Source organism: Panthera uncia, chromosome D4 (assembly GCF_023721935.1).
Source record: "Panthera uncia isolate 11264 chromosome D4, Puncia_PCG_1.0, whole genome shotgun sequence".
NCBI lineage: Eukaryota > Metazoa > Chordata > Mammalia > Carnivora > Felidae > Panthera > Panthera uncia.
This window is the reverse complement of record NC_064807.1, coordinates 35,923,806-35,940,301: the sequence shown is the minus strand read 5'-3', so window position 1 is coordinate 35,940,301 and position 16,496 is coordinate 35,923,806. Positions and strand designations below refer to the sequence as shown.

Sequence of the window (16,496 nt, the reverse complement as noted above, 5' to 3'; positions counted from 1 at the left end):
ATCCGATAGACTCCACCAAAAGTGTGCTAGGACTGATACATGAATTCAGCAAAGTTGCAGGATACAAAATCAATGTACAGAAATCAGTTGCATTCTTATACACTAATAATGAAGCAACAGAAAGACAAATAAAGAAACTGATCCCATTCACAATTGCATCAAGAAGCATAAAATACCTAGGAATAAATCTAACCAAAGATGTAAAAGATCTTTATGCTGAAAACTATAGAAAGCTTATGCAGGTAATTGAAGAAGATATAAAGAAATGGAAAGACATTCCCTGCTCATGGATTGGAAGAATAAACATTGTCAAAATGTCAATACTACCCAAAGCTATCTACACATTCAATGCAATCCCAATCAAAATTGCACCAGCATTCTTCTCAAAGCTAGAACAAGCAATCCTAAAATGTGTATAGAATCACAAAAGACCCCGAATAATCAAAGTAATATGGAAGAAGAAGACCAAAGAGGGAGGCATCACAATCCCAGACTTTCGCCTCTACTCCAAAGCTGTTATCATCAAGACAGCATGGTATTGGCACAAAAATAGACACATAGACCAATGAAATAGAATAGAGACTCCAGAATTGTACCCACAGAAGTATAGCCAATTAATCTCTGACAAAGCAGGAAAGAATATCCAATGGAAAAAGACAGTCTCTTTCACAAATGGTGCTGGAGAACTGGACAGCAACATGCAGAAGGTTGAAAGTAGATCACTTTCTCACACCATTCACAAAAATAAACTCAAAATGGATAAAGGACCTGAATGTGAGACAGGAAACCATCAAAACCCTAGAGGAGAAAACAGGAAAAGACGTCTCTGACCTCAGCTGTAGCAATTTCTTACTTGACACATCCCCAAAGGCAAGGGAATTAAAAGCAAAAATGAACTATTGGGACCTCATGAAGATAAAAAGCTTCTGCACAGCAAAGGAAACAATCAACAAAACTAAAAGGCAACCAACAGAATGGGAGAAGATATTTGCAAATGACATATCGGACAAAGGGTTAGTATCCAAAATCTATAAAGAGCTCACCAAACTCCACACCCGAAAAATAAATAATCCAGGGAAGAAATGGGCAGAAAACATGAATAGACATATGTCTAAAGAAGACATCTGGATGGCCAACAGGCACATGAAAAGATGCTCAATGTCGCTCCTCATCAGGGAAACACAAATAAAAACCACACTCAGATATCACCTCACGCCAGTCAGAGTGGCCAAAATGAACAAATCAGGAGACTATAGATGCTGGAGAGGATGTGGAGAAACAGGAACCCTCTTGCACTGTTGGTGGGAATGCAAACTGGTGCAGCTGCTCTGGATAACTGTGTGGAGTTTCCTCAAAAAATTAAAAATAGACCTACCCTATGACCCAGCAATAGCACTGCTAGGAATTTACCCAAGGGATATAGGAGTCCTGATGCATAGGGGCACTTGTACCCCAATGTTTATAGCAGCACTCTCAACAATAGCCAAATTGTGGAAAGAGCATAAATGTCCATCAACTGATGAATGGATAAAGAAATTGTGGTTTATATACACAATGGAGTACTACGTGGCAATGAGAAAGAATGAAATATGGCCCTTTGTAGCAACGTGGATGGTACTGGAGAGTGTTATGCTAAGTGAAATTAGTCACACAGAGAAAGACAGATACCATATCTGTTCACTCTTATTCAGATCCTGAGAAACTTAACAGGAACCCATGGGGGAGGGGAAGGAAAAAAAAAAAAGAGGTTAGAGTGAGAGAGAGCCAAAGCATAAGAGACTGTTCAAAACTGAGAACAAACTGAGGGCTGATGGGAGGTGGGAGGGAGGGGAGGGTGGGTGAAGTGTATTGAGGAGCGCACCTTTGGGATGAGCACTGGGTGTTGTATGGAAAATCAATTTGACAATAAATTTCATATATTGAAAAAAAAACAGATTGCATTTAAGTTAGCCACATTTAACAACCATTAGGCTATTAGATGACTTCTAATAGCAGAATGGAAGCAAGACAGCAGGAAGATAATATTTTAAATACATAGGTTGAGATAATTGCCAACCACAAGTTTTAAACACAGCAAAAAATAGTATTCAAGAATGGATGTGAAAAAATGGCATTTCTAGATAAATAAATTCTGGTAACATCCACCGTCAGCAAACCTGTCATAAAATGAATATTTTGAGCTTTCTTCAGGAAGAAGAAAAATCATCTCAGTTGTCAGTTTGGAGATGCAGAAAGGAATGGAGAGCAACAGAAATAAGCAAGTATACTTTCACCAAGATACTCAGATTCTGGGCCATAAGACATACTTCAACAAACGTAAAATAATTGGAATCATACAATGTCTGCTCTCAGACCACAGTGGAATTTAACTAGAAAACAGTAACAGAAAAATGGAGTCCCCAAATATGTGGAGAATAAATAACGTGATACTAAAGTAAGACATGGGTCAACAAAGCAATCAAAAGAGAAATTTTAAAATATTTTGAACAAAATGAAAATTGAAACTACAACTTATTAATTTATTTGGGATTCAGTGAAAGCAGTAGTTAGAGGGAAGTTTACAACACTGAAAACATATATCAGAAAAAAAAAGATATAAAATCAGTATCTAAATTCCCCTTAAGAAACTAGAAAAAGAAAAGCAAGCTAAATCCAAAGTAAGCAGAAGAAAATAAGTAATAACAACAGAATCACTGAAATTTAAACAGGAAATCAATAGAGAAAAATCAGTGAAACTAAAACCCACTTCTTTGAAATGATCAATAAAATTGACAAGCCTCTGGCCAGACTAACAAAGAAAAAAAAGTACACAAATTGTTAAGATCATAAATGAAAGAGAGGCCATTACTACAGGTCCCATGGACATTAAGAGGATGATCAAGGAATACTACGAACATTATACCCACAAATACTCTATATCCACAGATGTAATAACCTACATAAATGGACAAATTCTTTAAAAAGTACAGTCTGCCAAAACTCTTATAAGAAATAGACAACTGGGGAGTGCCTGGGTGGCTCAGTCAGTTAAGCTTCTGTCTTCAGCTCAGGTCATGATCTCCAGGGTTGTGAGTTCGAGCCCTGTGTCAGTCTCTGTGCTGATAGCTCAGAGCCTGGAAACTGCTTCATGTTTTGTCTCCCTCTCTCTCTCTCTGCCCTTCCCCCACTCACATTCTGTCTCTCTGTCAAAAATAAATAAACATCAAAAAAATAAAAAAAAGAAAAAGAAACAATCACCTGGAATAGGCCTATATCTTAAAGATATTGACTCAGTAATTAATAACCTTCCAAAACAGAAGGTACTAGGCCCAAATGAGCTCAGTATTAAATTTTATCAAGGATTCAAGGGAAAAAAACATACGAATTTTCTAGTATTTCTTTCAGAGGATAGAAGAAGAAGGACTATTTCCTAACTCATTCTATGAAGCCAACATTAACTTAATACCAAAAGCAAAGATATTAAAAAAAATCAAATCAATATTACTCCTGAAAATAGATGCAAATATCCTTAAGAAAATAGCAGTGAGTTGAATCTAACAATGTATATGAAGAATTATACAACATGACCCAAGTGGGATTTATGACAAGTTTGTAAGGCTTGTTCAACATTTGAAAATCCTTTAATGGATTCATCACACCAACAGGCTAAAAAACAAAACTCACAGGGGCGCCTGGGTGGCGCAGTTGGTTAAGCGTCTGACTTCAGCTCAGGTCACGATCTTGCAGTCCGTGAGTTCGGGCCCCGCGTTGGGCTCTGGGCTGATGGCTCAGAGCCTGGAGCCTGCTTCCGATTCTGTGTCTCCCTCTCTCTCTGCCCCTCCCCCATTCAAGCTCTGTCTCTCTCTATCTCAAAAACAAATAAACTTAAAAAAAAAAAAAAAACCTCACATAATCATATCAATAGATGCAGAAAAGGCATTTGCCAAACATAACACCCATTCACAATAAAAAACCTCAGTAAAGTAGGAATAGCAACGAACTTCCTCACACTGAAAAAGAATATCTAAAAAGCATGTAGCTAACATCATGACTAGTGGTGAGAAACTTGAAGCTTTCTCACTAAGATCAGGAACAAAGCAAGGATGCCTCTGGTCACTACTGTTTTTTAACATCACACCTTGCATTAGCAAGGACATTAGCATCCCCCAAAATTCAAATACTTAGGTACAAATCTAACAAAATGTATACAAAATATGCATGATGAAAACTACAAAACTCTTATGAATGCAAAAAAAAAAAAAAAACTAAATAAATGGAGAGATACTCCATGTTCAATAATATGAAGTCTCAATACTGTCAAAATGTCAGTTCTTCCCAACTGATCTCTAGATTCAATGCGGTCCCCATCAAAATCCCAGCAAGTTATTCTGTGGATATTGACTAACTCTGAGGCAAAAGACCCAGAATATTCAACACAATATTGGAGATGAACAAAGTTGGAAGATTGGCCCTACCCACCTCCAAGACTTGTCTTAAAGCTACAGTAATCATGACAATGTGCTGTTGGCAAAATAATACACAAATAGATCAATGAAACCGATCAGAAAAACTAGAAATAGCCTCTCGTAAGTGATGAACTTCTGTAGCACAGAGGTTTTTTTGGGTCAGTGGAAATCATCTGTTTGAGACTGTAATGGAGGATATATCTCATTATACTTTTGTCCAAATCCACAGAATGTGCAACAGCAAGAACAAGCTATAATGTCATAATGGACTTTGGATGTTTAGATGAGATGTCAATGTAGGTTCACCAATCAAAAAAAAAAAAAAAAAAAAAGTACCATTCTGGTGGAGATGTTGATAATGAGGAAGGCAGTGAACTACTCTAAAACAAACAAACAAACAAAAAAAAAACCTCTTCATTTAAAAAAGTCATATATATAAATATAAGTGAGCATTGGCTAACTGTCTGTAATGGTAATGCACTATTAGGTTTTAAAAGGATTAGAATTAAAAATAGGAAGACATCATTTTAATTGAGGAAATGCATAAAACCAACAGTGTTTGTCCTCCATTCTGTTCCCCCAGATCCTTTCCCCCCCCCCCATGTCTGTTAGCCTCCACTCTTGATTCCCTGAAATTCTTAGCCAAAAATTCTTCATCACTAGCGCATAAAAACCTATGTCCTTTCCACGGGTCAAAGTAAAGCTGAGGCACTGCTTACTTAACTCCAGAGTTACCAGGTGAGACTTTCCCCTTTCAGTTTCCTTGCTATGTCCAAAACATCTTTGCTGTTTCTCCTAAAGCCCTTCTTTAATACATTACCAACAGATGAAACCTAATCTTAAGATCTGCTTCTGTAGAAACCTACCAAAGATAGTTTTCATTTTAGATCTAATAGTTAAACTACTATCATGTTTATGAATGCATGGAAGGGAGTAAAATATCCAAAAAGCATTAACTTTGATCAGTCAAGCTTGCATAGTATAACCTTCAGCCTATGACCAATTCATAGTAAAAGAGTGTATAACTTTCAAACTAAGTGGAAAAATTGAAAGAATAGTAAAAATAATCAAATCAAGAGAATGCAAGAAAGGGGAAGGAAAGAATCATAAAACAGGACAAATAAAAAGTGCATTGTAAGATGATAAATTTAAAATCAGATATAGCACTGTTCCATTATTAATCCTACAAACGATGTTAGCAAAAAAAAAAAAAAAAAAAAAAAAAAGCCAAACAATGGAGACAGCGGGCACTGGGTTACAACGTCTGCATGGCATCTTCAAGGCTCGCCTCCGATGCGAAGACAGTCATCGACAGGGCCCGGGCAGATTGCCAGAGCCGTTAAGTTAGCATGGACGACCTGGTCACCGTGGAGAACATCGCTGGCTACTTTGCCAGTCTGAGGCAGCGCAGGGCAAAGGGTGCAGGCTCTTTGGTATCTCTGCCCTGATTGTGAGTTTTGACTTAGACGGCATCCCCAGACTCTATCAGACTGACCCTTCGGGGGACGTACTGCGCCTGGAAAGTCACTGCTATAGGATGGGGTGCCATAGGCGAGAGGATTTCCACAGAAGAATTACACCCACAAAGCCATAGAGACAGAGGAGCTGACCTTTAAGCTGGTTATCAAGGTTCTCCTAGAACTGGTTCTGTCTGGCGGCAAAAACACTGAACTGGCTGTCCTGAGAGGAGATCAACCCCTCAAAATTTTAAATCCTGAGGAAATTGAGAAATATGTTGCTGAAATTGAAAAAGGGAAGAAAACGAAGGAAACCAAAGAAAGCATCATAATGACAAAATCTTGTTCCTGGTGTTTTTGAAATTCAGATCATGGGTATTCTCAAAATGACAGGTAGGCATTTCCTTTCCATGTATCTACTGTACAAATGTCCTGCAATAAACGCCCATATTTGTTAAAAAACAAAACAAAACAAAAAAGCAGATACATTGAAAACATTCTGTACTATTCCATTCACATTCAATTTAAAAACAGTTGCACCTAAATCATAGTGTTTAGAGGTTTGTACTTAGATAGTAAAACTATAACAAAGGAAAGCAAGCGATCGCTTCTTGAACTGAGGAAGAAATGCCAGCACAGTGATTTCTTTGAACAGGGAGGGAAGGATTTGTTATTTATAAGGAGGATTATGTTTGATGTCTAATTTTATGTGTCAACTTGACTGAGCTAAGATGCCCAGTTGTTTGGTCAAACACTACTCCAAATGTTGTTGTGATGGTATTTTGTAGATGTGATCAATATTTACAATCAGGTGACTTTAAGTAAAGCAGATTACCTTCTGTAATGAGAGTGGATATCAACCAGTTGAAGGCCTTAAAAACAAAACCGAGGCTTCCTGGAGAAGAAAGATTTCTGCCTCGACATTGTAACATAGAAATCCTATCTGAGTTTTCAGAATTTTAGCCTGCCGTATGCATTTTGGACTGAAGTTTGCACCATCAACTCTTACCAGAATTTTCACCCTGTTGGCCAACCCCACAATATTCAAACTTGATGACTCTTACAGTTGCATGAACCAATTACTAAAACAAATCTCAATTTCAGTCTTTCTCCCTCCCTCTCTCTCACTGTTCCTCTCTGTCTGTGTGCATATGTGCATATGTACAAATGCAGAGGAAGGAGTACACACACATGTGTGCGCACAGGTACACACACACCCACACACACAGGAGAGACAAAGTGAGGCAGTAAGAGAGAGAGAGAGAGGAGAGAGAGAGAGAGGGAGATTCCTATCTCCATGTATCTATTTCGTGTTGCTTTAGTTTCTCTGGAGAATGCTGACTGATAAGAGGGCTTCTGAGTTGCTGGCTACATGTTATTTTTCACTTATATGATGGTTTACATGGGTGTTCTTTTTTTAAATAATTTACTTAGCGTTACATTTATGTTTAGGCCATTTTCCTTACATTTTTATATTTCACAATAGAAAGTGAAGCAAAAATAAATAAAAAGGAAAAAGAAGGGTGAGGGAACGCTTACCAGGGACTGTAAGATTTAAACTTCTGTGACAGAATGTCCAGTTTGCATACCACACTTCATCATGTGCCCACATTCGTATGTTAAACAGTGTCAGAGCCCCATCAGGAGAAACCCGCCAGGCAGTCAAATATGCCAGTCCTAATATAATGAACTCCTCTTCTCTTCACCAGTGATGGTTACGTCTCTGCAGCCGTGCTTTTCTGTGTAGCTTTTACTCCACCTGGACTGAGTCCGTGCTTCCTTAAACCTGAGATAATTTCCCTTAGCTTCCTTTTCCCCACAGGTGTGGACCAGTTTACAGAAGTGAATAAAATCATGGTTTCCAAAGACAGAGGGCTCAAGTCCCTTAGCCACTGAAGAATCTGATTTAACGAAAACAAAGTGAAAACACAATCGTTACAATAGCTTTGGCTTGTATAGAAATTTAGAGATTTACTAGCAGTTTAGCAAGCACAACTCATTTCATTTTGAATCATTAGCATGTGAGATTAGTATGATTGTCCTCATTTTACAGCTGAGGAATCCAAAGTTCACAGATCTTAGCTTATGGCTCCCTGTCACTCAGCTGCCACCAGGAAAGAAGCCAACTGGATATGCAGGGCTTCTTTCTGATCTAGTTTGTTGCTGTGTATTGGGGGTGCTGGCTTCCAATGGAGCTAGACTATTTGAAGGACTTTCTTGAAGCCTATGGTTCATAAGCAAGCTAAAAGCCCCCAATAGAGTGATGCTGTGTGGGAATTTACAGTTTCAAAGTGTTTTAAATTTATATTTTTAGCCAGTCATCAAAGTTTAAACATTGGTTTTAATATTGCATTGCTTGTGCATATATTGGAACTAAAGTTTTCCAGATGAAAGCACAGAGGTTCAAAGAGATTGAGTGAATAGTCCAAGGGATAACTTGGGACTTAAACCTAGATCACTTGAATCAAAGCCTGTGCTTGGCCCACTATGTCATATTACCCCTAAATGATCATATTGTTAGAAATACCTTTCTAAATTTTGTAAGCCCTTCTGGAAATCATATTATTATGTTTACATGGTTGCAGGGGTATTAATTGTATAAGAAGTGTGTGTATGTGTGTATGTGTGTGTGTGTGTGTGTGTGTGTGTGTGTGTAATTTGGATAATGTCTGCAAAGGTATTGTAATGAAACCACAAAGTCCTAAAACCTAATGCTGTAAATTCAGATGGGGAAGGTAAAGCTAGGCAGATATGTATCTTTAGTTACAATGGAAAACTTTCATTAATTTGAATTTCACTAATTCACACTTCATAGTAATTCATTTAGGGCATTTACTAAATTGTTATAAAATGTCCTGAGCTTTTACTTATCTATAATGAAGGAGTTGAAAGGAAAATTAATACTTGCCCAGAGAATATCGAAATAACTGAAAAGAATGTAATGACCTGTTTTCAGGTGTCCAAACACTCCAGAAATCATTTACATACAAGCAATTGATGAGCTAATTTCGACTCATTCTTATCTATTCTTTGAGGCTATTCAGCTTCAGAACTCTAGTGCTTTGTTAGTTTAATTCCAATTATAGTATATAAGAGGGTATTGAAAATGCATTTTGAAAAAAAAAACTGCATTTCACTATAAAAGAAGAGTTACAATTTAGACCTTTCACTAAGGGAAATTAATCCAGATTGGAAACCAGATTATTGAGTTTTTTTTATTTATGACTAAAAACTTTATGCTTTCTAATATACTAAATAAAGGAGAAACCATGATCTAGGTTATAGTTTCTATTCTCAGGATTAATTGCTTTTTTAAATTAGAAATTTTGCATTGGTATTAACTTTAATTAGGGAGTGAAAATATATTTACAGTTTCAGAAGTATATAGTAATTTAACAAATTTCAATTTTAAAACTTGAGAGCGACTCTTAAGAATATATAAAATACCAGCCTGGCTAGGATGTTTGATTAAGCATTTAAAATAATCTAAGGAAAAGTGAGGACTTATTAGTACAAATCCAGTCATGGGATTGAGGCGATGCACGGTAGCCCATTGACACAGCAAGTGTGTCAGGAGTCATTATCAGAGAAAAGAGAAATGAATCAAAGGTATTTACATGTTCACTGAAGCCTGCTGAGGGCAGGCAGAATGATATATAAATCTCAAAAACTACTATGAGAAATTATAATACAGAGGCAAGAAAAACATCTGATTCGAGTCATAACATTGCCACCTAAGAATCATGTGGCTTTTTGCCAATTAACTTTATGCCACTTCTATTCCCTTCTCTGCAAAAATTCTGCAAATAATACTTCCATTCGCCACTCCTATAAAGTTGCTATGAGGATGAAAAAAAAAATATCAGTTTTGAAAATGGTAAATCACTCTATAAATACATGGTATCAATTAGCTTTAGGAATAACCTGCTACATGACTAATTTGACCCAGAAAAATTCTGGGATGGGTACTTTGAAACAAGTTAAGAAAGATCACTTCATTTCTGCCACACAAACTGAGTGCTCACTGTCTTGCACCGGCTGAAAACCTGTCAGATATGAAATGCCGACCAAGAGTGCTGGAAAAATGCATGACAGAGTGACACTGAAAATAGCAGAGCCAGAGGCAACAACATGATTATATTAATTGCCGACCTACAGGACCTTAATATTGTATTGTAGCACTGGAGAGACAACTGAAAATACTTAAGACTCCTAGGAACAAGTGCTTTCCCATCATCACAATGTAATAGTTTGAACATGATGTCATCCCCGAAGAGACTTTTGATTTTATCCTTGAGATTATATTCCCTGCACCTTATAGATTTATTTAGCCCCTTTTGTTCCAGACCAAGTTGATTGTCTCAGTTTTAAATAAAAATATCATTGGTTTGTTCTTTTTATGCTTTTCTCAAAAGAAGCTAGACAAGTTTCAGGAATGACGCTATGATAAATTAGAAAAAATTACCAGTAAAATAAAGAGTACAGGTGTCACATGGGTTGTAAATTATTCTGACAGCCCAAGGCAACAGGCAGCAAACAATTTGTACAGAATATTTCAGGAGGGCATCACTTTCCAAACTCAGAGCTAAAGTTTCCATGGAAAGTTCCTCATATAAGTGGGCTTAGGTCATGAAAATTGTTCATCTGAGAACTGCAGCTGGTCACACAAACTCAAGGTGTAAATTAGATAAGGCTCCACTGAATCAGTATCTATCTAATAAGAAGAGAATACTGAACTAGTTCTTATCTTTTGGAAACTTCACTGTATTTAAGTTTCTGAGAAAATTTAGCCCAGTGGAAACTTGAGTCTCCATAAGATTCAAGTTGGAGGATAAAGATTATAATTCCAATTTGATAAGTGAGTAGATATTTAATCTTGACCAAATAAAATAAATTCTCTAAGCCTTATTTCCCTTATCTATGAATGAGAAAACACATAATGGAGGGGCACCTGGGAGGCGCAGTCGGTTAAGCCTCCGACTTCACCCAGGTCACAATCTCGCGGTCTGTGAGTTCGAGCCCCGCGTCAGGCTCTGGGCTGATGGCTCGGAGCCTGGAGCCTGTTTCCGATTCTGTGTCTCCCTCTCTCTGCCCCTCCCCCGTTCATGCTCTGTCTCTCTCTGTCCCAAAAAAAAAATAAATAAAAAACGTTGAAAAAAAAATTAAAAAAAAAACACATAATGGAAAAAGTATTATCAAATGGCTTTGTTAAAATAATCAGATGAAGTCCCAAGCAGTCAGAACCTACTAAGTGCTCAACTATATTCACTAAATAAGAGTTCTAAATATTGCATTGTAGTATTTGTACAGCTGACATTTTTTTTCTATTTAATTTTGCACAATTACTATGCTTTTATGTTGATTGTGTTTCTCATTGTTTTAATGGCCCATCCCCAGAAAGAACACGAAGATAGAGAATTTCCTGGCCCCTTTTACTTCTTATGTCCTTGCCTTTCTTCTGTCAGTCTTTCATTTCTCATTTCTGCCTTCCACAGTAAAACATGCTGGACAGGCCTCCTCCTGGATCAGCACTAGTGCTCTGACTGAAGGAGCTGTCATTTTCTTTGTCTACTACTTGCTAAACTTCAGTGATTTAAGAAAACACTTCCTGGCTCAACTCCCATGAGTTCAGCCAGTATGTTTCCACTGCCCTTGTTATTTCTGTTCCTAATTGTTAATGGGAAAAAATAAAATAAAATCTAAGCAGTAGAAACTGCAGAAGGTGCTACTTTACTAGGGAGGCTTCCCACAGTCTGCAGAAAAATTGAATTTCCTTTGCTTTGTCTTCACTATATGAGATAGATTTAAAGAATTAGTTAAAACAGTGGGAATGAATATGTTGAAATGAGTATTGTTTGGGAGTGTTTTCCCATTATTCAAAAAGCCCTTTCTTCTCTGGTTGTATATCTGGGTTCAAATCCTGACTCTAATACATACTATAATCTAGGCATATGATATGGTTTCTGAGCCTCTTGGTTTCTCCTTCTGTAAAATAGGGGAAATACCATATACATCACAGGATAGTAGTTAGCATTAACTTAATTAATATTTGTAATGATTTAAAAGTAGTGTTGAACATGGTAAAACTACTACACATTAGCCATTATTATTGTTAGTCTATCTTCTACAATACATCATGTTACTTAAGAAGTTACTTAAAAAGAGGTTACACTTGCCAGTTAACTCTCATATCGACTACACAAACTCTGTTTTAATGCATAATGAATGTAATATCTATGCACACATACCAAAAATTCACACGTAAATAATTATTAAAATTCTTTTAAATATTTTCGTCAGCTATATTAGTTTTTTGTTTTTTTTTTTCCAATGTAATCGGTGATTGGCTGGACTGAAGAGTGTTAAGGAAGCAAATTAAGGAGGACTGGACAGCTACTCTCTGAAAAGACATTCCTAATGCTGCTACAATCTTTCAACTGTGGGAACAATGTTTTTTCTCCACTATATTCTTAGTCACCACATGTTACTGAAGTGTTCCCCTAGAGGGACTGTACCATATCCTTGTAAAAGGTTAGAAAGGAGGGAGGTGGGCAGAGACTAAAGCAAGGAGTCTATTTTTAAAAATTATGTAGAAAACCCTACACCTGCTTCATTTCATTTCTTTAGAAAATAATAACCCCAAATTCTTGTTCAGTAGCTGTCAAATTTTTCTTTTGAGACTTCCATTATTTTAATATTCTGAGATATATTGCAGATGCTATAGCTAAAACTATGTAAACTATTTAACTAAATATAGTTTTATGACTATAATTTAGTACCAAAATTCGGGGTTCAGTGTAATGATGCTGATGTCATTTCTGTTACTATCTTCCAAACAATTTGAAAGGAGGTGTAAAGAGTTCTGACTCAAAGGTGAGAGGAATGTGAATTCCACCGCTTCCACTTACTTATCTGTGAAACTAGGGGAAAATCACTTAGCCTCTCTGAGCTTCCATTTCATTTTTTGTAAAATGAAGATTGCAGTGCTTCCTACGTCAGAAAGCTCTTATTCTAGGAAATAAAAGACAGTTCTGCTCTGCAAGGAGAATAATTGACCAAAGGCCCCCACCTGCTGCCCCTCTAACTGCACATGGTGTCTGTGTGAGGCCATGCTACCTAAGAGTTGCTCCAGACAATGTTTAAGAACAGCTATAAGAGGGGTGCCTGGGTGGCTCAGTCGGGACTTTGGCTCAGGTCATGATCTCACGGCTCCTGAGTTCGGGCCCCGTGTCAGGCTCTGTGCTGACAGCTTGGAGCCTGGAGCCTGCTTCGGATTCTGTGTCCCCCTCTCTCTTCACCCCACCCCTGCTTGTGCTCTATCTCTCTCTGTCTTTCAAAAATGAATAAACATAAAAAAATTTTTTTAGAAGAACAGCTATAAGAAATATAGTCACATGGAGACAGATGGTGACTACACTCGTGGTGAGCATAGCATCGCTTATAAACTTGTCCAATCACTCCTTTCTACACCTGAAACTAATGCAACAGTGTGGATCAACTATACTCAAATTAGAAACTTAAATATAAAAAGAAAAAAATAAAAGAACTGTGGGTGTTGAAACCAAAGTAACCTCACTCCTGAGAGGAACAAGACTCCTTTACTGGAGACTATGACAAGAAGACTCCAATGGGCCTGGGTAAACCTTCTTAGACCTGGGCTGCAGGCCTTACTTCATACCGAAGCTTCCTCCTTTCCTCTCTCCTTCACACTGTCTGATCCATACAGCAATCAGGAAAAATAAAATCTTTATCTGCTCCTTGCCCTAACTCTGTATGCTTCTCACACCTTTCCCACACTAAATGCGTTACCTTTAATCACATCTTGACATCTGCAAATCCAACCTAGCAAATCATATAAGGTAGAACATGGCACATAGTAACCATTTAAAAACATGTTGTTAATAACTTTATAAGAATCGACACCACATGAAAGGAAATATTCTACACAGACATTGTGTGAAGTGGATATACAGAATTTTTATTTTCTTCCAGACAAAATGTGTATATTCTTGCACACAGAATCTGAAAATAGATTTCTCTGTTTTTTTATTTCACATTGTAGCAAAAGCATCAGCATATTGTATTTTATTTCTATATAGATTTTCCCCGACACCTTCTGTAGCCACATGATGCATATTTTAATAATTCTGACAATATTTTAACCTAAAATAGTGAGTTAAAAATTTAAAATTTAGCCTTATTCTGTCTAGGCTATTTTAAAGGTATGAAGAACACATGAAAGAGACATATGAGCAAGAAGGAAAGGAAACAGTCATTTAAAAGCATGGGAGTTAAAAATAAATGGCAAGGGAAAACCTGAATTGATCACACTTTTCTTCTTTATGGCCAGTATTTCCCATGGACTAATGATGTGTGTACCTGACAGGGAGGGGTTGGTATCAGACAGCACTAAGGGGGAAGAATGGAAAAAAAGTAGAAACGAATGAGGAAGAAGAACAAGAACATAAACACTCACAAGAAATGGAGATTCAATTTCCCCAAAAGATGAGGAAACCATCATTTCTCATCTCGTCCTTATATCTGTACAATGGAAAACTCAAGTTCTGCCATTCCTGCCTTGTAATTCTGGATAGCCACCTTTGATTCTGGACTTACATGTGTTATTTAAAAGGCCATGCTTAAAAACAATGCTTGCTTATGTGCTATTATTTTAATTCTACAAACTTTACCGGGAACTTGTTAAGTGCTAAAAATTGTTCAGAGGATTCTTAACTAAAAACAATATGGTTCCTGCTTTTCAAGACTCTAAACTGAATTGTAGGTATTAAAAAAAAAGTATAATACACTGTGCAAACTGTTTTATTAGAGGACTGTATAGGGTGGTCTGGAAGTATCAGAGGGAAAGCTTTGCTCTGCCTTTAAGAGTGGAAATATTCTTCAAAAAAGTGAAATTTCACAGAATCTTGAAGAATAGACCTTCTCCGGTGAGATGGGATCAAGAAGCATCTTCTGAGGCAGAGGGAAAAAAATAGCATCAATAAATTCATAGAAGCAGGAGGAATGACAAATTATTCTGCATGATTGGAGCTAGGTCAACAAAGGTGGAAGAGAACATGACAAGGATGAGGCAGGATTGGTGGGAAGAAGTCAAATTATGAAAGCACCAGTGTGCTATGCTCTTATTATATAAGGAAGTGAGTATTACTATCAAACTATTAAGAAGACTTGTGGAAGCCTCTTCGTTTATCTAAAACTTCATCTCTCGTTTTTATTTCCCAGTTGTTTACTCAGAGCAAACTTTCTTTCTAATCACCATTTTGGAATATGTAAGAAGAGACTTCAGATATGTAATTTAGCAAAACAAAAGTATTAAAACCCATTTAGTTTATCACTTGTTCTGTGTGTCAGCATTCTACAACTACGTTGGATTGTACAGCGTGCTTTTCCTTTATTCCAAGTGTTCACTGAAATTCATTCTTTGAAAAGCACACAGATATGTCCCATGTTCAAAATTAAATATTTTACATGAGGGATTTGAGATCTATGAATAAGTAAATCTGTGAAAAATGTGTTTTTTCCCACTGATCTGTGTAAATGTAAAAAAAAAAAAAAGTATTCACCAAATTAATACAAGCGATTACCTCTTGTCACAGTGCAATATTATCAAGGTCTTACTTAACAGAATCCCTAAATTGATGCTAATACTGCAGGGGACTTAATAGAGATAAAGTTTTAGTTCTATATTCTGTTTATCTGGTAACCAGAGAGAGGGCAGTTTTCCAGCACCAGTCTACATCAGAAAAAGAGAGAAAGACAAAACTCTCACATTTCTATTGCCAAAACTCATTGCATTACTTCTCAGAGTAGCGCTTTTGGGTGAATGATAATTGCAAAGTTAGGGTGAACAGTATTTGCAAAATTTAAAATGCCCATATCATGTTAATATGGCATGGCTTTAATTACTCAGCCATGTAAATTTATTTTTCAACATTAAAACAGCTTTCACAAACTTGAACAAGTTTCTTTTCAAGCCAGGTTGTTTTGTGTGAAAATTCATTTTCATCACTAAAGCCACAGCTTTCTTTTATTTCGTACCAGAGCCGGACCCCTATCACCGAAAAAAAGAAAATTACACTCCTTTAGGGCTTTAACCTTGGCAGTTGTAGCCTAAAACATTAAGTATAGAAGAAGTCATCAAACTAGAAATGGAGCACAGAGCTCATCCACAGCTCCCCATGTGGAGTAATTTCATAATAATTCAGTAAACTCAATACCTTTAAAGTAAATCATTAGGAAGTTTGATGCCTCAAAAGCCTAGATTATGGTTTTTCCGTTAGTAATCTGATAACTGCTAAAGGTATAAAACGTAATATTGAGGAGCAAACGTTTTGAAAAATCTTATCTTTTCAAATTATATTGAAGATTTTTTCCAGATATTACTTTTTGTAAAGATGTGGAATGATTCAATTCTAAATGGACTTCAATGATTTTTTTTTTTCTAAACATAGTGTTATCTTGTGTGTGTTGGGGGTGGGTGGGTAGCTGATGTAAATTATGATTCAAAAAACTAAGTGTGCTAACTATTTGTAACATAAATATAGCATACTTAAAGTATGTGAATAATTCATTAATC

The 16,496-nt window shown here is 36.7% G+C and overlaps 1 pseudogene; it reads left to right on the top strand.

Moving 5' to 3' along the window:
* Nucleotides 1–2,225: 2,225 nt before the first annotated feature.
* LOC125919663 (proteasome subunit alpha type-7-like) lies at nucleotides 2,226–6,292 on the top strand (annotated as a pseudogene).
* Nucleotides 6,293–16,496: the final 10,204 nt, after the last annotated feature.